Consider the following 23,480-nt stretch of genomic DNA (forward strand, 5'->3'; position numbering starts at 1 on the left):
AAGTCTCTCTTTCCATTTTCAATTTCCCTTCCTGGTTCTGGCCTCCATCCCCTCACACTAATTCAAATAACCTTCTTATAATCTTAATTCATCCTATAAGGCTTCCTTAATGGTAGTTTGTACTGTGTTCCTTCTTTTATTAGAACCTTCAGCACTTCCCATTCATAGACCTAATTAAGTATACATTGCTCACCCTTGAATTTCAGGGCTTCCACCATATGGCACCACCTCTCTTTCCAGCCTTATTTCACACATCTCCTCCACAAGTACCAACATGGTTGCTTATTGCTTATCAAAAATGATCTGTGCATATGGCCCAATGCCTTTTACTTATGCTCTTACCTCAGTTGGTGAGTCCTCCTCCACAATTTTCCTTTTTTAAAAAAAGGAAAAGAAAGAAAAAAACTCACTCTTCTTTCAAGGTCAATCTGAAATCCTACATTGCTCACAAATAATTTTATTGTTGACCCAACCAAATATGTTCTCTTTCTCCTTTCAATGCCTTTAACTCTCCATACTATCTCTCTTATGCCACTCACACATCAACCCCTGATGTCCTATTTGTGTTGTTAATAGCATGCTCCCCACTAGCTTGTAACCTTATTGATGGCAGAGCTTTCATCATATTCTTCATAAATACCATAGTACCTAGAACAACTGTATATGGTTTAGATGCTCTTAAGTTGGTAATAAAATTATTGTATGTGCCTACTATATAAGATCAGTTCATCACCACTCTTCTCTTAAGTGATTGGTCTCTCACCTGGCTTTTTGACTCATACCCCTCCTACCCATTCTCTTCCTTCTACAAAAGTAACCTTTCAAAACACCAGTCTGATCATGCTGAAACTGACTTAGAACCAGTTCCATAGCCTACAGGACAGATGCAAACTTCTTTGTGAGGCATACAAAACTCTCTGTGTTCTGGCAGCTCTGATTTACCTCAGCCGTCCTTCCTTCAACCATATTCTTATGACATGTTGGTGAGTTTCCAGTTTCAGCTGTTACACCAGGCTTCTTTCCCCATGTCTTCCATACCTTTGCTCACACTGCTTCTTCTGCCAGGAAAGCCTTTGCCCAACTATATCTACCTGCAACATCTGTTCTTTTGTCACTACTGTGCAAAGAAAGACCTGCCCTCCCATAATGAACCTTTCCCTTCTTTGGACACCTACTGCATCCCTGCGATACTTCTCTGTGCTTACATTTTGCATGCCTGAACACAACTACTGCACAAGAAATTTAGAGAGAAAATGCACTCTGTTTTACAGAACTTTGTATTTCTCAATAGCACCTAATGATGATGGAAGTTAATGAAAATGGTCTTGCTAAAAGACTGACTGACTGAGTGAATCAATGAATGTAAACCAAAAAATCTATTTTAGTTATTGATTAGGAAAGAAAGAAGTCAATGTTTCACATGTCACCAACCAGAAAATCTATTTATTTTATAAGACCTGAGTATCTGACATCAAGAGGAGAGATAGTCCAAATAAATCAAATTCTCAGTTTATTGCCATTTGTCAGTGTTATACTTTAAAAATTATAAACTGTTTTATATATTTCCTTGGCTTGGTCAACAAGACATTCAGGAAATCATTTCACTCTCTTTCTATACTGGAGTTATCATTATTAAAACAAATTTCCATGTGAATTTTAACTAATTTCTGCCCACTACCATAAAAAAATAACCTTCTGTTGAGAAGGACCAGAAAGTTTGCTTCTTCATTTATTTTCTGCTTTGCCAAAAGCTATTACTCTTCAGCACGTTAGGGTGTCTACTTAAGGCATCACTCTACTTGGCTTTTCCCACTACTTCTTGACCTTTCACTCCTCTCTTACATCTATCTCATGACTAAAGACAGTTTTTAGGACACACCAGAAAAGCAAATATGCTAAATCACATACTTATTTAAATATTTCTTTTTCAATAGGTATTGTCTTGAGATTAGTATATTTCAGTCCCTGGGAAGAAAATGTGTGGACTTCATAATTGCTGAACCCATGTGTAGCAATGTCTCTGTAAATGGATTCTAGTGTTTGAACTCTGGCCCTGATTCTTAAAATTGACAAGAGAGGCCCTAGCTTGTGTGGCTCACTGAATCAAGTGCTGGCCTGCGAACCAAAGGGTCACTGCTTTGACTACCAGTCAGGGCAATGTCTGGGTTGCAGTCCAGGTCCCCAACAAAGGGCACATGAGAGGCAACCACACATTGATGTTTCTCGCCCTCCCTTACCCTTTCTAAAATAAATAAATAAAATCTTTAAAAAAATTGATAAGAGCCTGCTTACCAGAGGTTTTCTATCTCTGGAGAAATAGGGTTCAAGCATAATCAATGAAAATAATTTTATGTTTACAATTTGTGTTCTAACTGTAAGAATTTGGAAGGGGTAAATAGGAATGTTCAAGGTTATGATGAATTGGCTTGGGTTTCCCACACCTCAGCTACACCTGCTCAAGAGTATATGGACAAATACAGGTAATCTCAGACCCTGTGTTTGGGGGTAGGATGGTTGACAGCTGTTTTGGGATGGCCTCAGCTAGATCTAGGGCAACTTAGATAGGGTTCACATGTCCCAGCCTTCAGTACAGTATCTTAGGTATATCCTCTTTGTGGCAAAGGGCAAGATTGCAAGTAGAAACATACAGATACTTTTCCAAGTTTCCACTAGAATCCCATTGGTCAAAGAAAATCTGGCCTGGCCCAGAGTTACAGTGGGCAGTCATGGCAAGGTTATCTACCTTTCCACATGTGTGTAGAAAGTGGGGTAGAGAATGGCCATTGATGTAATCTACTACCATGCTACAGATTATATCAACTGGGTCACTTGCCAAAGGTCACTGACTGCTGAGAGCCTGGATTTCTACTAGACCTTCTTGACTCCAGCACCTGCCTTTTAACAACTACAGTATATAGAGTCCATGTATATCAGATGTGACAGCCTATAAGTCAGTTGGCAAACATCTCAAAGAAAGTATGGAGACACTAAATGGAGTAGAAAGTCCAGTGAAGGAGAAGCAGGAGGGAGAGGGGAAAAATGGGGAGAGGGAGGAGGAAGAGGAGGGGAAATATAAACTAAATGTTAAGACTGCAAGGACAAAGTCACAGTGAGAGAAGAGTTTCTGAAGCACATGCCTCTAAGTTTACAAAAATAGGAAAAGTCATCTGGCCAGGAGCATAAAGCATCTTACAAAGAAATAAAAGGAGAAATAAAATTAGGGTTAAAGAAGAAAATATGAGTCTCTACACTTTACATTTCAAATGTTACTAATTTCTTGTATCTGGATTTTTTCTAAGTTATTTTTGTTCCAGCTTTATTGAGGTCTAATTGACAAGTAAAATAGTAAGATATTTAAAATATACAACATGATGACTTGATGTCCACATACATTGTGAAAAGATGCCCATACCCAATCAATTAACACTGTATTTTCTTTTTCATTGGGTAGGAGAAGGTTTGAAAGTACACATTCTGTAAATGAATTTCATAATACAAAATACTATACAATGGATCTTCCTGAGATTTGCTTTAAAAATGTACCATACAAATTATAAAGCCCTTTTGAAATTTGGAGAAGTCAACCATCCTTCTTCAGGGAATGAGACCAGCCAGTTAACCTTCTAAGTCACCTTCTATTTCCAGGATTTTACATGCTTTTGAAGGAAACAAGGAAGATAAGGTAAATAAATATATTCAATGACTTCTTTCTTAAAAGTAATCCTGATTGTTCATTAGTGTCAGGACTGAATGAAATTAAAAGCATACAAAGAGATCTTTAGTGCTAATTCATCAAAATAGAGCCTTTATGAAGGAACCAATGTGGTTATTGCCACCTACATTCAAATACAATAGAGAATAAAATAGGTAATGTTTTCCATAGCTGATGAGTGACTAAATTTAATTTTTTTCTGTGGCTGACTTCTAACTCTGTGTCTAGTCTGACAGAACCATTTTCGTTACAGGGCTCATCTGAATGTCACAATGACTTTCAGGAGTATTAGTGTCATTGTCATTTGTCACATTCACCTATTGGTCCTGCTATTTTGACATTTCATTTTCAAAGTCTCTGGTGTTTCCTTATTGGGTAATTAGAGGCCACACAAGGAACTTGGATTCTTTCTTCTTAGAGGAGATTTTTAGGCTGGACAGGAATGTTGTGTGTTAATGAAACAAGTGCCCAAGAAAGCCAGAATCTCCAGCAGGATACCCAGGGTTTCTCCTGTTACCATGGCAGTCATTTTAAACTAACTTTGTTTGTCATATTATCATTAGTCATCATAGTAAGAATAGTAATAGTTAACCACACTTGGCATGTCAAATTTGACATTTCACCCACTTTGTCTTAATCTTCATAACTTTCCAGAAGTTATAATTATGCATATTTTTCAAATAAGGAAATTGAGGTTTATAGAGATTAAATCATTGTTCCCGGTCACCAACTGAGTATTGGCAGGGCCTGCCTTCCATTTTAAGCTATGGTTCTTTCTCTATGAAACTGTCCCTTTCCTTAAGAAGATAGAGCTATATATCAAGGCTCAAATCCTATAGATTTCCCATGGTTTTGTATTCACTCCACAACCTTTAAAAAGTTTGAAGAACTCCTTTGTGTAGTACAGCCTGGAAGACCAGAGAATCAATTCTCGTTCTCTTATTTAATTGACTGTGTGATCTTATACAGGTCATTTAGCCTTGCATAGTGGTGTCCTCATTTCTATGAACCAGTTACTATTTTGACACTACCTACTCTCAGGATATTTTGAGGACCAATGAAAATTAAGGTGAAAAGACTTTGCAAACTGTAAAGCAATGTACACATGCTATTGTGATTTCTGCCTTATTAATCCTCTGCTTGGGCCTTGGAACAGCTGTGTTATGCTCTGTTTACAAAAAGGATGCATAGCTGGGCAGTCAGGCTAATATTATTTCACCTTTAACTAGATTACCCTCCCGCTGACCCTCTGCTCCTTTCCCATGAATTGATGATTTATCTTTTTAAAGTAAAACAATATGTTCTGACCACTTTCCTCCTCTGACTGCACTTGTTGCTCTTTGCTTGCCTGTTGTGTTTTTTCTATAGGACTCAAGGAATGGGAACTAAATACAAACATCACCACCAATTAACACATGCTTACAGTTCTTGCAAATTATTTTTCCTTCTCTCTCAGAACTGGAAGTATGCATCTTTTCACCAGAATTTTTCTAAGGCCTATGAAAATATTCAACTATGTTTTACAGAAATTCTGAACTTGGAAGCGAGCTGTGACTGTTTTAGTGATTGAACTTTTTAAAAGTTATTAGTGATATCCCAAATATCTCCAGAAGGCATTCTGCAAAATTTGTTCATCCTAAAACTACCTTGTTTAGAAACCACCTTTGATTTAATCCAAACTGGGATATAAATTTTCCCTTCCTCAAATAATGGAAATGGCTATAGGTGACTAGCTGTTCTGGTTAACCAGACACTGTCTCATTTCTTGCATAAGGTCCTGAAAAATGCCTCAGCCTTGTGTACACTGGAGGGTTAGTCACCTTAGAGTTGTACAATCTACTTCCTGCTCCTGCACCAGCCCTTTCCTCTCTCTAGTTATTGGCTCAAAGCACAGTGAATAATTTTCACCTACCTGCTACTTGCATGAAGTCCTTTTGGAACAGAATTAAACAATAAAAGTAGCAGAATATTTTATTTTTGTTCTCTCACAAAACACCCTGTCCCCCAAAAGCTGTGGCTGAGCTCACACAGTTCACACCTAAAGAACCCAAGCCCCAATGCGGTTGCCTGTCACCTCCAAAGTTACTCTGGATCCTCACTGCATATTTTTATTCAGTGATAATTCTTGATAAATTACCAGGTGGTTTTCATGTTTATAGTTCTTGTAGAACAATAAAACAAAAGTGTTCGTTATCCATGAAGTACAGCTGCAAAAAGTGTGTGGGAGTGATAATTGGATGACACCCAGGGAAGGGGAAAATCATGAAAGAAATGTTTTTTTGTGTGTGTGTAGGATGTGATGCCTTGGAAGGTGAGTCAACGGCCCACAGAGGACAGAGCCTACACTTCCCCATCCAGGAGCCCTACTGGCTGAGCCCTTGTCCCACACAAGGCAGGTTCCAGCAAAATCTTTCTCCCAGGCCCCAGGCCATACTCATTGCTGGCTAGTTCAATACTTTCTACTCATGTGGGAGCTGGGGGTAGCCTGAAGGAAAACTACATTTCTGTTTCCAAGTGGGCTACCGAGCTAGAAAAGGCCAATTGCCTTTAACCCACAAGAAGGCTCTTTGACAGCCAGGCTTTGATCCACAGAGGCTTGTGTCCACCAGGACAGGCAGCTGTCAGGACTGCGCCTTTGGCATAAAGACAGAGCAGATCATGGATTGCCATGAAAGAAACACTACAAATGTTTGATCCTCTTGTTCCCACCCTCCCCACTTTCAGATTCCTCCTAGACAATGGGGGAACTTGGAAGAATCAGTAAACAAAATAGCATTCATTTGCTCTCATTTGAGCAGGGTTGGTTCCTCTTTTTAATCACTACTCAAGGAAAATCTCAAAGGTATAAATATTATCTCATTAGTTTCTAATCATTTTAATGTAGCATACTAAGCTATCAATTTAAATTTCATAATTCCCCCATATTTCCAAATGTAGTGGTAAATTCTGTGTGTGTGTAGAACTGATTGTTCTTTACAAAAATCACTGGATGATGCAGATTTTAAGGATTAAGAGCTATGTGTCCTTACTCTAAAATGAATCATAAGGCAAAATGTAGAAGCCACATTAATATATTTCAGAGGACCATTTAAACCAGTGGCACAGAGGTTTAGAGAGTAGAAATCATAATATTAAAAGGAGAAGATAAAAGTGTTGGGAGGGCTTTGATTTGAGCTCCTTCTGCTTGCTGAGTTATTATTTCTAAAGAAGAGATAACATCCTCACTTTGTGGAAGAGAAATATTTGTATCCTTACTGAGATGCTGAGTCAAGGACCTCAAACACAGACAATCAGATTCTGGGATGTTCCTAGATCTATAAGCAGAACTTAGAAAACAATTGTAACAAGTAGGAAGAAGACAGTCCCTATGCAGTTAGCTCACAGAAGGTTCTGGAAAACCCTAGGGTATGTGGCCTGCTGCAGGAATACAACAGCTCTCTGAGGCTCTGTACAATCTTCTTACAATCTGAAAGTATACTGGTGCCCCTAGACATGGGTCTCTCAATCTTGGTACTATTGGCATTTGGGATTGTATCCATCAAGGACTGTCTTAGTTTGGGCTGCTATAACCAATTACCATAGACTGATATGACAAACGTTTATTTCTCATAGTTCTGGATGCTGGAAGTCCAAGGTCAATGTGTTGGCAGTTCATTCTTGGTAAGGGACCACTTCCTGGCTTCCATGGTGAGCCTCTTTCATGCTGTGTCCTCATGTAGCAGAGAGGGATCATCTTTCTCCATCTCTTCTTATAAGGGCATTAATCTCAATCATAAAGATTCTACCCTTATGACCTAATTACATCCCAAAGCTCCCAAAGTCCCTACTATCAAATACTACTAGCCTGGGAAATTAGTTTCAAAATGGAAATTTTGGAATGTTACATTCAGTCATACCAGGGTCCACCAGAGTAAAAGAACCAATAGGAGCTATATAAGAGGGAGGACTCCGAAAAAACAAGTTTTATCTTCTGGAGGGTGGGCTCCTTGAAGTACAGGCTTCCCCCACTGGATGAGTATTCTAGGAACCCATTCTTATCAGTGTACCAGCTGGTGTTGTTGTGAGAAGCTGTGTTAAGTTTGGGTTAATTTTTTTGAAAGACACTTTCAATGTTTTTGCCCACTTAATGATGGGTGATTTATGAGCACATCTTCCCACACTAGGCACTGAGTGTTCAGCAGTATTTTGCCAAAAATGGTGTAACACCCATGTCCCACCCTCCCTATTCACTTGATCTCTACCTAAGTGACTTTTTTGTTGCTGTTGTTTCCCTGGATAAAAAAAAAAGTTTTCAAAGAGAAATGCTTTACCAATATGGAAGGGGTGAAACAAGAAATGGCAGAAGCACTCAAAATCAACAAGTTCCAAAACTGTTTTGAGCAGCAGAAAAAAGGTCTGGATAGGTGTATTGCATCAAATGGAGATCACTTTGAAGATGACTAAAGTTTAAACATGTAAGAATAAATATGCAGTTTTTTATAAATAAATTCTGAGTTTTGGGGGTCCCGCTTCATATAGTTGGCCCTTAAAAAATGTGGGTTTGCACCACTTATGAAATCTATATATAAGTGGACCCATGCAGTTTGCACCCTCATTTGTATGTATATATCAATAATACCACTCATTTTGCACTTTAGGAAACCTCAGTTCTTACTCTTAAGGCCTTTATGTGATTGGATGCTTCCCACCCACATGATGGAGTATATCTGCTTTACTGAAAGTCAAATGATTATAAATGTTAACCACATCTACAAAATACATTCATAGCAACATCTAGAAGTAGTGTTTGATTAAATAATTTGGTTCTATAACCTAGGCATTTTGACACATACAACTAATCATCACAGGGACCAACCAATTATTCTTTTTTGAGAGAGATTATCCTGGTCATTATAGGATGTTTAGCAGCATCTCTGACCTCTATTTGTTAGACACCAAGTAGCATCTCTACCCCTTCTGTTGTAACATAAATGCCTCCAGGTATTGCCAAAAGTGATTCTGCAAAAGTCACTTTTCTAGGCCATGAGATGAATTTGAGTTTCAGGTGTTACCCTACAAGTAGTTCTAAATTATCTATAGTTTGATGTAGAAAGCCTAAGGAGGAATACTATATTTTCAGAATCTTATATTTTCACTCAGAAGTTATTTTAACACATTGAAGGTTAAAAAGCTTAATTAATGTTCTTATAAGTCTACAAAAAAGCAGGACATCTAAATTTGGGATGGACATAGTCTTAATATGAGAAGTAAACAATGATTTCTACCTTCAGATACTGTCTCATACTCTCTCACTGGAATGATAATAATGTTTCTTATGAAATAAAAATGAAATAATAATTTAACCAAAGCTGAAATTTGTCCCAGAAGGCTCAGCTAAACTGTAAAAGCTGGGCCCTGAATTCAAAAGATGATCTCTATCTAATATTCTAGAAAAGCTTAATATCATAATTTTGGTATTTCATGGAATAGAATATTTCACTTACTAATTACATAAAACTAGCTTTGAGCTTGATATAAATTAAGACAATTTGACAAACATTCACTTATCATAAATTATACATTTTTTCTTCTTTGGTGCAATGCTGTTAACAGATTTTTATATGTACCCATCTAATATTTAAAAAACAAAACAAAAAATGTCCTGTGCTCTTCCAACCATCTGGTATGATATGAAACATAGATGGCAAACTGCTATTTTAAGCATTAAATGCATTATCTATAACCAAGCATAATTATTTCCTGCATTGTTAATTTTCCACTGTGGCAGTGTAATTCTGGTATTCTTTTGGTCACGAACAACCGTATAGTATCTTACAAGTGGCCCACATATATTAACAATGAAAAAAAGAAGCAGAGAGTTCTTTAATGTTACTTCAATCACAAAATTCTGGTGCCTGGATTGGGAAACAAAAACTACAAAAAGCTAATAAGCCATTGTATGTTTCAAATATGAAACATACATATTTGTTTAGTTGCTTCAAGAAATGCAAGTAAAAATATCCAAATTGGAATTTTGACCCATTAAACATCATGGCAAGATGTAAAAATTTCCTTGGCATTCTTCTTTTCCCATTAAAAAAAATAAATAAACTTTTTACTGGACACTTACATGAGCTCCATCTTCTGTCTGATTTACAATGTGGTTAGCTGAGAACAAGATGCTGAATGTGCACTGGACGTTGGCATTGCTAGTCCAGTAAAGTGTTCATTTTTTAATAAAGTTTTAAGAAGCCTATGTATACCCAGGCAGACGCAATATTATGGTTTATTTCTAAAGGAAGACTTCTTTGTTTTCTGCAAAATCACCTAGATGCTAATGTGAGGCTATTTCCCAACAATAGATGAGTGATGACAACTTCTATCCTTTCCAAATGTTTAAAGAGAAATGGATCTAACTGGCGAGAGAAGGAGCAGCCAGGATGTTGAAGGATTTTTTTTCATCCTTCATTTTAATCCTCTCTGTGTGACCCTTTTCATCCTGTCTTAAGACAAAATGAAAGTGATTTGTGTATCTTTATGCACTGACTCAGACACAAATACATGCTCTGCCTCAGTTAACTAGTGTAAAATCTCCTAGATTAGAAGTTAATCTTACACACTCAAAAATAAAATACAGCAATATTCTTGATTATGAGGATACTGCAAGTTAAAAATTCTATTCACTTTAAGCTTTAGAGTTGCACAGCAATTTATCATTTGTCTGAGGAAGTCAGTAAACTATGGTCTCACCCATTCTCAGAGAACTTCCATTTTAACAAACTGATTTTTCCCTATACTTTTCAGTAAATTTAAGTGCAATCATTTAAACTTATGCCTACTTCCCATACCCCCAAAAAGGAAAAACAGGTTTTGGTTCATTCAATATCAAGGTAAGCAGTTCTCCCCTTAACAAGGCAAATAACCTTTTTGTTATGTGTTTGTACATTCATTATAGCTCAGTGATGAAAGATAAGCAGCCTTGATTAGTTGCTTCACAAAGTTATTCTCATTTACCTCTCACAAGAACCTTGAAAATTAGATATAATTATTCTTGTTGCCAGTACAGAAACTGAGGCTATCTAAAACTGTACTATTAATGAGGAGAGACATTTGAAAACATATCTGATGATCAACCCCATGATCATGTCACTCATTAAGTATAGTCTACAGTTCACTAAAGTGCTTCCATGATAAGCTCTGGACAGTTTTATCCTCAGAACCTTAATATTCTTCTATTTCTGTGCTAAAAGGCATTGAATGTTGCTGTATCAGATTATAAGATTGGATGTCTAATATTAAATATCTTGATAGCAGGCAACACTATCTTGGAAAGAGACAGAATAAACCATCAGATGGCTTAGTGTCTCTTCATACAGAGACTAAGAAATATAAACCTATTTCTAGTCATTATGACTTAATCAGGAATATTTTTAAAACAAATATTCTACTGTAAGAGTCTGAGCTGTTCTACAGAGTATAGTGATTTTGGCCTAGGCACAGTTTCATTGAGACAAATCATTAAATTACAAGTGTGTGGGCTAAAGAAACTCAAAATTGCCACCATATTTATTCAACTACATTCTCTTTTTCTTTTTTATCCATACACATACAAGGTCTTTCTGGAAAAAATACAGCATTGTTAATATAATAAGAATGGTTTGTGTGATATCAGTGTAACCTGGTAGCCAAGGTATGTGGACAGGAATGTGAATGTGTGAATAATGAGAACCTCACTTTACTAGTCAGTGGGGGCAGTAGATGCCATTGAGTGAGCATGTGTTAAGTGTTTCTTATTTTTTGCATCTTCTTTGATAAATGTCTGTATTTTTCATATTACATGACTGGATACCTTCTGGACAGATGTTGGTATACCAAACCAACACTTTAAATATTGTCCCATATTCAAGCCTCAATCATTGATGTGAGCACAAGCACCACTATGAGTTCCAGAAACATTTCTCTTCAGCTCCTTGTTAAGTTTTTCCTACCAAAGCGGTTCCTGGCATTGAATACACATTCAGTAAATATTTACCAAATGACTAAATTAACAATGAATTAACATGCGAATAAATGTTTTATATCATGAAGATTCAAGGTACTTCATGTTAGGACATTTTAAGAAATGTATAAAAGAATTGAGTTTGAAAATATCAATCAATGGCATTTAGAAATTATCTCTGGCTAAATGAGAGTCTAAAACATATTAGACATTAAGTAAACAATCATTAAAATGAGTAAAGGATAAATGGAAAATGTGGAAAGGATTATTTATATAACAAGAGTTGTACCAAGAGGGTTGCACCATATATCTAGAACCACCTTGTAAATGAATAGTTGGCTACAGTAAAAAGAAAAGATAAGCAAAGCCTTTCAGTCCTGCCAATTTTTCCACTGTTGCTCAGCTGTTATATGCTGTGTAATACATAACCAGCTTATGACATGGGGAATAGGGGGATTCTAATTATGGACAAATTAATGATGCACATAATAATTATGCCAGACCCTTTTGCTTTGTGTGGTTTACATTTTATTATTTTAGTAAAGAAAATGTAATATTCATCACAGCCATATCCAAATTCCTTCAAGATGATAGAAATGTAATATAATTTGAATTTTGTTCAGCAAGTCCGTGTGTAGTACTCAAACTCCTGGCCTTGCTTATTTCTATTATAGATTTCTTCTTTTTTTAAAGATATATCAAACATCTTATTGCATTTATGGTTCTGAAGCATGAAGTTCTCTGACTTCCTGAATTTCTTCCAAACACTCTGTTTCTTCCAGAATACTATCCTGCCAATTTTCTCTATTGACCACATTCTAACTATTTCACATTTGCCATGTATCTTGCGAGCACTGTAGTAGGTGAATATCCTAAGCCCATATCCCATAGTCAAACTCCTAAAAGTTGTATTTCTTTCCTAAACTGTTAACTGATGATGCAATAGTGAATTCTGAAACTGGCTTCTATATTTTCTACTTTTCTCTCCTTTTGAAATGTTTTTGTTGTTGTTCAATTATAATTGTCCCCATTTTTCTCCAGTTACTCTCTCCTGCCCTACCCACCCCCCAACATTCAATCCCCCCCATTGTCATTGTCCATATGCTCTTATACAGTTCCTTGACTTGACCCTTCCCCTTCTTTCCCCCATTGTCCCCTTCTTCACTCCCTTCTGGTCACTGTAAGTCTGTTATTTATTTTCATGTCTTTGGTTCTCTTTTACTCACTTGTTTGTTTTGTTGATTAGGTTCCACCTACAGGTGAGATCATATGGTATTTGTCTTTTACCACCTGGCTTATTTCACTTAGCATAATGCTCTCCAGCTCCATCCATGCCATTGCAAAGAGTAGGAGCTCCTTTCTTTCTGCTGTATAGCATTCCATTGTGTAAATGTACCATAGTTTTTTGATCCACTCATTTTCTGATGGGCACTTGGGCTGCTTCCAGCAGTTGGCTATTGTAAATAACACTGCTATGAACACTGGGGTGCACAGGTTCTTTTGAATTGGTGTTTCAGGATTCTTAGGGTATAATCCCAGCAATGAAATTGCTGGGTCAAAAGGCAGTTCCATTTTCAGTTTTTTGAGGAAATTCCATACTGTTTTCCACAATGGCAGCACCCGTCTGCATTCCCACCAACAGTGCAATAGGGTTCCTGTTTCTCTACAACCTTACCAGGACTTGTTTATTGATTTGTTTATGATGACCATTCTGACCAGTGTGAAGTGGTATCTCATTGTGTTTTTAATTTGCATCTCTCTGAGGGCTAGTGATGCTGAGCATCTTTTCATATGTCTCTGGGTCCTCTGTATGTCCTCTTTGGAGAAGTATCTTTTCAGGTCCTTTGCCCATTTTTTCAATTGGACTGTTTGTCTTCCTTATGTAGATTTGTTTGAGTTTTTTATATATTTTGGAGATCAAACCCTTGTCTGAGATATCATTGGCAGATATATTTTCCCATACAATTGGTTCCCTTTTCATTTTGCCGAGGTTTTCTTTAGCCATACAGAAGCTTTTTAATTTGATGCAGTCCCATTTGTTTATTCTTCTTTTATATCCTTGCTCTAGGCAGTTTTCACTTTTTCTTTGAATTGTTCTGCCTCTAAGCTCAAAGTTTGCAAGTTACCACATAAGTATTCATTTTCCCAAGATTGCTTTACTATGTGGGGGATCACTGCTGAAAGAATGGTGATCTTTCCTTTCCCTTCTGTATGCCCACTCAAGACTGAGCAAGAAGAAATAGGATTAAACAGAAGTAGGAGATATTCAATTTATTAGGAACTTTGAAAGGGGGGAAACTGTCTTTGTAACAAGCACAGTGTAGAATTTTTCCCTGAGAATTTTAGAGTTGGGAAGTAAAAAATATCTGGAATAATTTAGGTGAACTGCAGTGCAGTAGAAAAAACACTTTGGAGAAGTCATCTCTATACTTGTGTTTTTCCAAAGCAGAATCCAATAACACAAAGCATTCTTACTACATCACACCCACTATTGATGCAGGTGGTCAAACACTGTCACATAAAATAATTCAGTCTGAACTGAAATTGAATGGAAAATAATCTCATATTTACTCAAATTTGGTAGTTTCATAATTGTAATTATTTATTTTGTAATGATTTCATAGTCCTAGCTCTGAATTTTCTATTTTTTCTAGTTCTTTAGCATTCCCCATAACCTCACCAATAAACCAATTGTTCTTTCCTATAAGGCATCCTGATAGCTGAAGCTTTCACAACTAAATGACAACCTCATTCAGAAAAATATGTAAAAATACATACAATTTAATGTTAATTTAGAAAGTGTTTTTATTCTCTGAAGCCTTGTGTTCTAAATTCTGAAATGTCAGTTAATTCTAAAAACTAGCATGCCAAGGGGCTGAAGCACGCTTTTTGAGTAGAGCTGAATGCAAGCTTTGGAAAGCCTGGGTACTTGCTAGTGTATTTGACTTCTGTTAATTGTAACACATGGCAGTTTCCAAGGTTGGAAGAGCCATGGAAGGTCAGGAAATGACACTAAATTCAGTGCCCAAGAAAGTATTAATAATAAACACAAGTCATTCTGGTAGAAAAAGTATGAACAGTCAAAAGTATAGAATTTAAAGAGGAAAACTTTTAAAACAGTCAAAAGTATAGAATTTAAAGAGGATTTTGCTTGTGTCCATGCAAAATCACAGTATAATAAGATATAGAACAGCTCTGAAAAACATATTTTGACTTAAAAAGACATCCTCAGAGGTCATATAGTCCAACTTCCTGCTTATTTACAGATTGACCAAAGAAAAAATAAGCTGAGGTGACGATTCCTTCCTCACCTCCTTCCCAATGTCACATAGCTAGTTACATGGCAGAGCTAGCTTGTGAACATATGTTTTTGGAATTCTAATCCAAGGTTCATTCAACAGCTCTATGATGCCTTTTAGGAGTGAGAAAAGTCTCACTCGAAAAGAGAAAAAGATTTCTCTGGCCTTTTTAAAATACAAAATGTGTAGTATAGAATAGAGCACTGTAATTCAGTGTTGAACATCCTTCTATCTCCAACTATTCACCCAGATCACATCAAAAGAGCTGAGAAGTACTGTCTTTCTCTTTATTGTACCATTTTTCTGCAAAGGAACAAAGCATTGAGTTTTTTTTCTAAACAGTAAATGCCCACTATAAGTTACAGATCTCAGTACCACTCATCTTGAAAAATACAGTTGTAATCCTTTAGCTATGAGTTAACCTAGCATGAAAACTCCCTTATTTTTGTGGCTGAAAAAAAAACAGCGAATTTTTTATCGTTTTAATCATTCTAAAATGTCAGATGGTACAATATGTGTCGCCCTTACCAAAAACTCAATTGTATTGTTGAGTGATGGAATTGGCTTAGGTCAGCTCACTAATGCAATAAAATGTAACTTTGTAGATTCTACTTTCACCCTGTGATACTTAAATAACCAGGTTAGTGCTATTTGAGGTGAGTGGTTATTATTTTAGCCATCTCCATTTTTGCTTACAAATCTGAATTCCCTATATATAACATATGCTTAGGTAATCATAATTCCTTGCCTCTATGCCTTTTAGGAGTGAGAAAAGTCTCCTCCTCACTCCTAATAATAATTTTTGAATTTTAGTTAGAAGGTACTAAATGCAAAACTGAGAAAGTTGGTGGGAAAAGAGAAGGAAAAATTGTCTATGTTATTTCATTAAATGAAAGCAAGGATTTGAAGTGAAACTCAGGTTTATTGAGGTAAAATGAACATCCAGCAAAACTAATCCTTCTTTATGTATACAGTTGTAAGAATTTTAACATGCACACAGTAGTATAACTATCACTGCAACTGGGATACAGTACAGTCAATCACTCCAGAAAAGTTCCCTCAGTTCCCTTTGTAGTCTACCCCTTGCCTAGCCTCAGCTGTAAAAATTGATGTTTACTGTGTCTTTTCCTTTTCCAGATGTCACATAAATGAAGTTATTTGGTATTTAGCCTTTTAATAATGTGTAGTGTCAGAAGAAATGGAAAACATGACAAAACTCAGGGGAGGGGGTAGGGACAAATCTACCTTTCCCAATTTAGGGAAATCATTCAGAAGTATGTTTTTCTCTTCTCTGTGAACAATGATAGCATTTTCTCTGTCTTTATTATGGATCCTAGGTACCCACAACTGAATTGTAAAGTTCTGATTAATTTCAGCATCTGTACATTGACATTTACAAGGAGCTCCATGATATGGGAGGCTGCATGACTCATCTCCTCAACTAGACTATAAAGTCTCTGGTGGCAAGACTTCTAAAAATTTACCTCTGTGTCCAGCACAATGCTTGGCACAGTGCCTGATAAAGGGTGGATGCTTACCAATATCTGTTATGTGCCTGTGAATGAATGAATCCACTGATTAAAGATACACATGTAAATTCTATTTTAAAAAGCAAACTTTTACCTAGATTTTTAAAACATACATTTAATTGCAAGTTTATTTGGAAGATAGTTTTAATCACCCACGTTGTATTATCTTTTCCTTCTTGGTCATTTTATGCCTCATGTAAAAATAATATAACCTTCAAATTAGTACACAGTGGAAAGGAATCAATACCAGGCATAGACAGATGAATACACCTCTGAGAAAATTGAATCATTGTGGTTTATGTACTATGAAATTATGTAACACCACCAGGCATATGTCAAGAGCTTCATGCAGTGTTCCTTCAATAAGGCATCATTAACTTCTAGAACTGAATGAATGGAGCCCACTGTAGATGGCCATTTATTTTGATGTTCTCCAATTACATTACTCATGCATTTATAAAAATGAAGCCACTGACCTACCACCAAATGGCCATGAACTAGAGGCAACTTTCACCACAGTGTAAATAGGTCTACTTACTTTAGAAAGGCAACCAGCTCAGACTATGGTCATCCAATACCTTAGTCCAAGATAAATGGCTATATAACGTGAAGCAAACTCAACTATCTCCACCCTCAAACCATACATGATATTCTATTAGGATGGCCATAACACTTTTATTTTTTTCTTATAGAAAATGGTATGAGAACAACCCAGCAAAGAATGCAATCTGGGCAAAGTAGACCACCATAATAGAATGAACAGATCAGTAACTGGACTCATGTTTTTTTATTGGTCCAAAGGAACAGTCTGGAAAACAAAGGTAAAATAATGATGGCTTGCTTCTAGGTTTCCATGATATTATAAACTCTATTTTCTTTGATCAAAAGGGTTGATGATGATAATTTTGCCTTCATAAAAATTTATACTAGGATAAATTGCCTCTGAGAATTATCATCAGTCATTAGAGGGGTGTGTGTGTGTTTGTGTGTGTGTGTGTGACAGAGAAAGAGACAGAGAGAGTAAGAGAGAGAGAGATTAATCAAAAGTTTTTCTACTTGACAATAAAAATATCCTTATTTTAACATAAACCATCAGGGAGAATAAAGATGGTAGAGTGCTTAGCTCTCCTTGGACTGGTTGCTGAAACCCTAACATAATTAATCATACTGTTAATCCTGCCCAAGTTTGAGAAATGGACTACTAGGAAATGGGTCCTCAGGTTCCTGGTTTCTTCATCCCTGGTGAGAAGAATTGAATTTTCCCTAAATAGAGAGGAAGATATCACTGTGGAATAATCTATCTAGAGGATCTGAACACTGTAGACAATTAAACAAGCTAGGAAATGGTGAATAAATCGAAGTATAGAATCTAACTCATGTTCACTTCCCACAACCCCAGTGCAGAAAGCAGAATGTGCCTGAGGCTGACACAGTTATTTGGAGAAAGGACCAGCTACAACTGGTGTGTGTGGGTGGTGGGAGGGGGGACTATGGCTGGAATGGCTGGGAAGAACATGAGGTGAGAAGGATCTACTAAGCAGATAATTGAGGATCAGCAATAATTCTAACTCAAAATTTCCAAATATATTTTAGAACTTCATTAAAAGTGACAAAGTGGAAGAAGGAGGGCACTATCCTTCTTCAAAGATAATCAAATAATGATATAATTATTAATAATAATTCTGATTATGCTATCACCTTAATATATTGTTACTCATTATTGGACCCTAAGCCCATCTATGGACAGACTCTTGAAAATTTCTCAATTACTGAAATACCAAAATAATTTTACAATAGCCAAGATATGGAAGCAGCCCAAGTATCCATCAATAGATGAGTGGATAAAACAACTATGGGACATTTACACAGTGGAATTCTATTCAACTGTAAAAAAAGAAGAAAATTTGACCCTTTGTAACAGAATGGATGGATCTTGAGGACATTATGTCAAATGAAATAAGCCAGTCAGGGAAAGACAAATACCATATGATTTCACTCATATGTGAAATCTAATGAATAAACTGAACTAAAAAGCAAAACAGACAGATTCATTCATAGAGAACAGATGACAGGTAGAAGGGGTTTTGGGAGAGGAGGGATTGAGCAAAAAGGAAAAAGGCCTCATGGACAATAGTGTGGTGATATCTGGGGGGGAGGTGTATATAAGGGGACTGAATGATGATGGAAAAATATAATAAGGATTAAATAAAAAATAAAAATTAAAAAATGTAATTCAATTTAATATACTAGGTTAAATAGTATCCACCAAAAATTAATGTTTACCCACAACCTCAGAATGTGACCTTTTTTGGGAATAGGGTCTTATCTGATATAATCAATTTAAGATGAAGTTTTAAATTCAGATGATGGACATTAATCTTAAATTTAATCTTAATATTTTTGTAATTATTATTACAGAATATATACAAATATCAAATTATTATGTTGTATTCCTGAAACTGATTGAGATGTTATATGCCAATTATACCTGAGTTTAAAAAAATCTAAAACAAAAACAAAGTTGAGGTTGTATGACAGTAGGGAAGGCCCTAATCCAATGACTGGTGTTTGAAAATAATGGCTCTTATCTCTCTTACAAAAAGAGATAAATTTAGAAACAGAAAATGGAAAAGAGGAAAGACAATACAACACACAGAGAGAATCATATGTTGAAGTGATTCATCTGTAAGCCAAGGAACACCAAAATTGATAGCAACCACCAGAAAAAAAAAAAAAAAAGAAGAAGAAGAAGAAGCAAGAAAGGATCCTCCACTAAAAGCTTCAGTAAATATCTGGCCCTGCTTTATTTTCAGACTTCTAGAATCCAGAACTCTGAGAAAATACAGTTCAGTTGTGTCAAGCAACCCAGTTTTCAGTACATTTTTATGTCAATTCCCAGGAGCTAAGGGAATTAGCCATTAAAAAGTAGCAAAATCAAGATGTGAACAATTATACAATGAAGGCACTATTGAAATAATAATTATAATTATAACAATAATGTTTATCATGTATTTAAAAAGTACCTTACTTTTTAGACAAAAAGAAAAATATCCCATTAAACAAACAGTTCATATACTGGCACAAGGCAACAAATAGGCTTACCAAGTGGATAAGATAAGTAGCAAGAACTTGGGTGGGACATTAATTGTAACACTGAATGTCTTGGAGACTATGTCTCCTTACTGCTAAAATAAGGTCCACAAAAACTCTTGCTGTGTTTATTTCAGAACTTTTTTTAAATAGGTATTTTAAAGTTCAAGTAGAAAACTCCTTTGAGGAAATGTTCATTTCCATAAACTATAAAGTTCTATGCAGATATAAATTACTATTACTAGTAACTATAAAGTTGATGTTTGTTCTTTAATAACATTGAAATGTTCAAGGAACAATTCCAAGAAAGCTGTTTGGAAATAACGGCTCTAACTCTTCTGTAATGAATTGCTCAGCCTAGATCAAAGGCCTAATAAATGTGTAAAGTAAGTGCAAATAGATATTAGCAATAAAAAAGAAAATAAAACATTTAAAATTAAAAAGTCTATTTACCTCACAAGCAACAATATGGTCTCCAAATTTTTAAAAAATCGTGATGGAACAAACATGCATCATTGTAAGACTAGACATAGGAAATAATGTGTTAGAATTGTGTATAAATACAAAGCATAGGCAAACATAGAGATATAAATACACATAAATGTCATCATGCTTGTCCTAGAGAAGTATTGCATACAGCATATATGTGTGTGTGTGTGCGTGTGTGTGTGTGTGTATATTCTTGAAGTTGTGTCTAAAAACAAGGAAATACATACTCTGGTCTCTCTTCAGATCGTATAAACCTTTCACCTTTTTTAAAACAAGGAAATATGATTGATTTCAATAGTCCTTACAAAGAAATTATAATGCATCATCTTATATCTAACACAAAATATCATAAACATTTTCTTCCCATCAAAAGCACTCATACTTTTTAGCATCCTACTAAATATTTTTGACTATATTTATAAGTATAGTTAAGGACTGGATTTTGGTATTCCAAAATAATCTACACCAGCTCTGCTCCTAAGAAAACAATTTATTTCCTGAAGATTATTCCCATATTTTGCATATTATCATGTTAAATGAACTTTACTGTTTCTTAAAAAAAATTTAAGATCTACATTGGCACTGGAAACTGAGATTTAAAATACCTCAAAAGGAAATTTACTTCCATTAGTAGTTATTGAGAAATACAGAGTGGGACAAAAGTAAGTTTACAGTTTTTTGTATGGAAAATAATACAATAATTTAAAAATAATAAAGGTAAACTCTGTTTTGTGTACTCACAACTGTAAACTTACTTTTGCCCACCCTGTACATAATATTTTAAAACAATATGTGGCTCATAAAAATGAAAGAAAAAGTGAATATCAATAAACATATATATTTGTTAATTTTCATTATGGTCAATATTGTTAACTGCTTACTGAATTCTGAGTGTTAAAACCCAAATAAGTTAATTTTATTCATAGTGTTAAACAGGCTCCCTTACCTGGCCTCATCCTCATATTTTCCCCTTATGCTCTTTTTTATTCTGAGCCCACATTGTCATGACAGTCCAGCTAACTCTCATGCCTGGCAAAAGGCTACTCATCAAAAAGGGCAGATATGACAAATTAAAACCTTCTCTTTCCCTGCAAGCTGCCACATACATATTGTCTGCCAGCCCACGGTCCACTCTTTGCTGTCACCCACCCACATAAGATACTGACACTCTGAGACTCTCTTTCTCATTTTTATAGCAAACTCTCTCTTGAAGGTCATGAGAATATTCTTTCTCCTCAATCCAAAATTGACTTCCCAACCTTCATGCATCTCACCTCTCTACAATGCTTCGAATTCCTGTCCATTCATTTTTGGAACTTACTCTTCCTCTACTTTAAGGTTGTTGTAGTTTTGTTTTGTTTTGTTTTGTTTTGTTTTGTTTTATCTACAGCCCTATTCATTCTTTCTTGGGCCCCTTGCCTAACTTCTCTTCATAATTATGACTATTCTTTAAAGGTAAATTTCCTCAAGCATCTGTCTTCAGCTCTCTCCTCTTATACCCAATGTCCCAGAGACTGATCTGTTCTTTCATAGTCTGACCTCTCTTTAACTGATGAGCTACACACCCAACTGATTGTGAGAGTATTTTCAAAATGATGTATATTTTTGCATGGTAATTACTTCAAAATAATTCTATATAAACAGTGTGGTATGCATAGGTATATAAGTTAATTTTGATCTATTTGGTGCTTTGTTACCAGTTTAAATCTTAATCAGTAATTTATAGTCTATATAGTAGCAACAGTAAATAATCTAAATATAATTATGTAAATTATACAGGTTTATTTGTATAATTACTGTACAAATATTTTTTATTATTGAAATGAATAGCATTCATAAAACATTTCATAGAGCCCACTGTCCTTTCATGATGAAGCATAAGGTATGGGAATGCAGGACTCCAGCAGCATAACAGCTTTATGCAGTCTCATGCCTAGAGCTATGTCTCATATTATTTCAAAGCCCCAATCCCTCACCATTTTACATCCTTGGTTCCCACTTACCACATCTGCCTGTGTGCCTAACGACAATCCCAACTACAATGGAGGACTCTATTTCCTGGCCTGACTAGAAGTTTGGCCAATCCTCTGTCCGATCCATCTCTGAATTAACCTTTCAAGTTTGGGTCAGTTCACAAATGCAATCAAAACTTCACTGATATTAGAGTCACATTGTTGCGATCAGCTAGTTTTCCTCTTCTACCCATCCCAAATGTCTGACTCTCTGGGTTTTATATTTTCTTCCTTACCCAGCCTAGAATTATTTTATGCCTCCTCTTTCTTCTACCTGTATATTGTGGATAAATTCTATCTTGGTTTTGCCTTTCCCATTAGGCTTCACCATCCATTTTTGTTATGCATTGAATCATATCTCCCAAGGTGATATGTTAAAATCCTGATCTCTCATACCTGTGAATGAAACCTTGCTTGAAAATAGGTCATTGCAAATGTGATCAAGTTACAATAAAGCCACTAGGGTAGGCTTTAATCCAATATAACTGGGGCTCCTATAAGATGAGAAAGTGAGACAGAAACACAAGAGAAGACAACCATGTGAAAAACAAAGGTGGAAAACGGAGTAATGCTGCCTTAAGCCAAGGAAAGCCTAGGACTATCAGAGCTGGAAAACACAAGGAATGATCCTCCCCCAGAGGATTTTTAGAGGGCACAAGGCCCCCCTGATGCTTCATAACTGTGAGAAAATAAATTTTTGTTATTTTCAGCCACCCAGTTTGTACTTTATTATGGCAGCTCTAAGAAACCAGTACAATGCTCAATATTACTGATCCTGCCTAGCCCTCAGAACAAATTGGTGCTCAGTAATTACTTTTCATACAAACAGCCAACCATTGCTTCATGCAGACACTGGCCCGCAGTGTCCATGTCATTATGGATGAAATGAGACATTCACACAGACTACTGAGTCTGGTGGAAGAAAAGGGACAGCATGGCTTTTCTCTCAAGGGGAGCAAAAGCCTTGGCCCTTGCCATGACATGATGGCCTCTGTTGGGTTTCTCAGCACATTAAATGATGGTCCTCATTTATTATGCACAGGTTCGCTTTAGGTGGTTACCTTTCACAGAAAACAAAGGAGCCAATGCTGCTAATCACATCACAGAAGAGGGATATTTGCAAACTAAAAGGCAAAAGTGGTTGAACTGGTTACACTTGTCCTTGGAAGGTTTAGCATGGATTTTAGGAAGTTACTTTGCAAGTAAATGTCCTCAATTCAGGGTGAAGGAGTCCTTCGGCAAGAGCAAAACTCAAAGTGGCCTAGGCACATTGCGAGAGAACCTATCTGTGGGCATGGGTCCTGTGCATCTCTGAGTGGGAGCTGGGCCCACGCCATGCAGAACAGTGGCCTACAATTGGTCACATCAAGA

This window comes from Phyllostomus hastatus, unplaced genomic scaffold (assembly GCF_019186645.2).
Source record: "Phyllostomus hastatus isolate PE091 unplaced genomic scaffold, TTU_PhHast_1.1 phas_scaffold_46, whole genome shotgun sequence".
NCBI classification, from domain to species: Eukaryota; Metazoa; Chordata; class Mammalia; order Chiroptera; family Phyllostomidae; genus Phyllostomus; species Phyllostomus hastatus.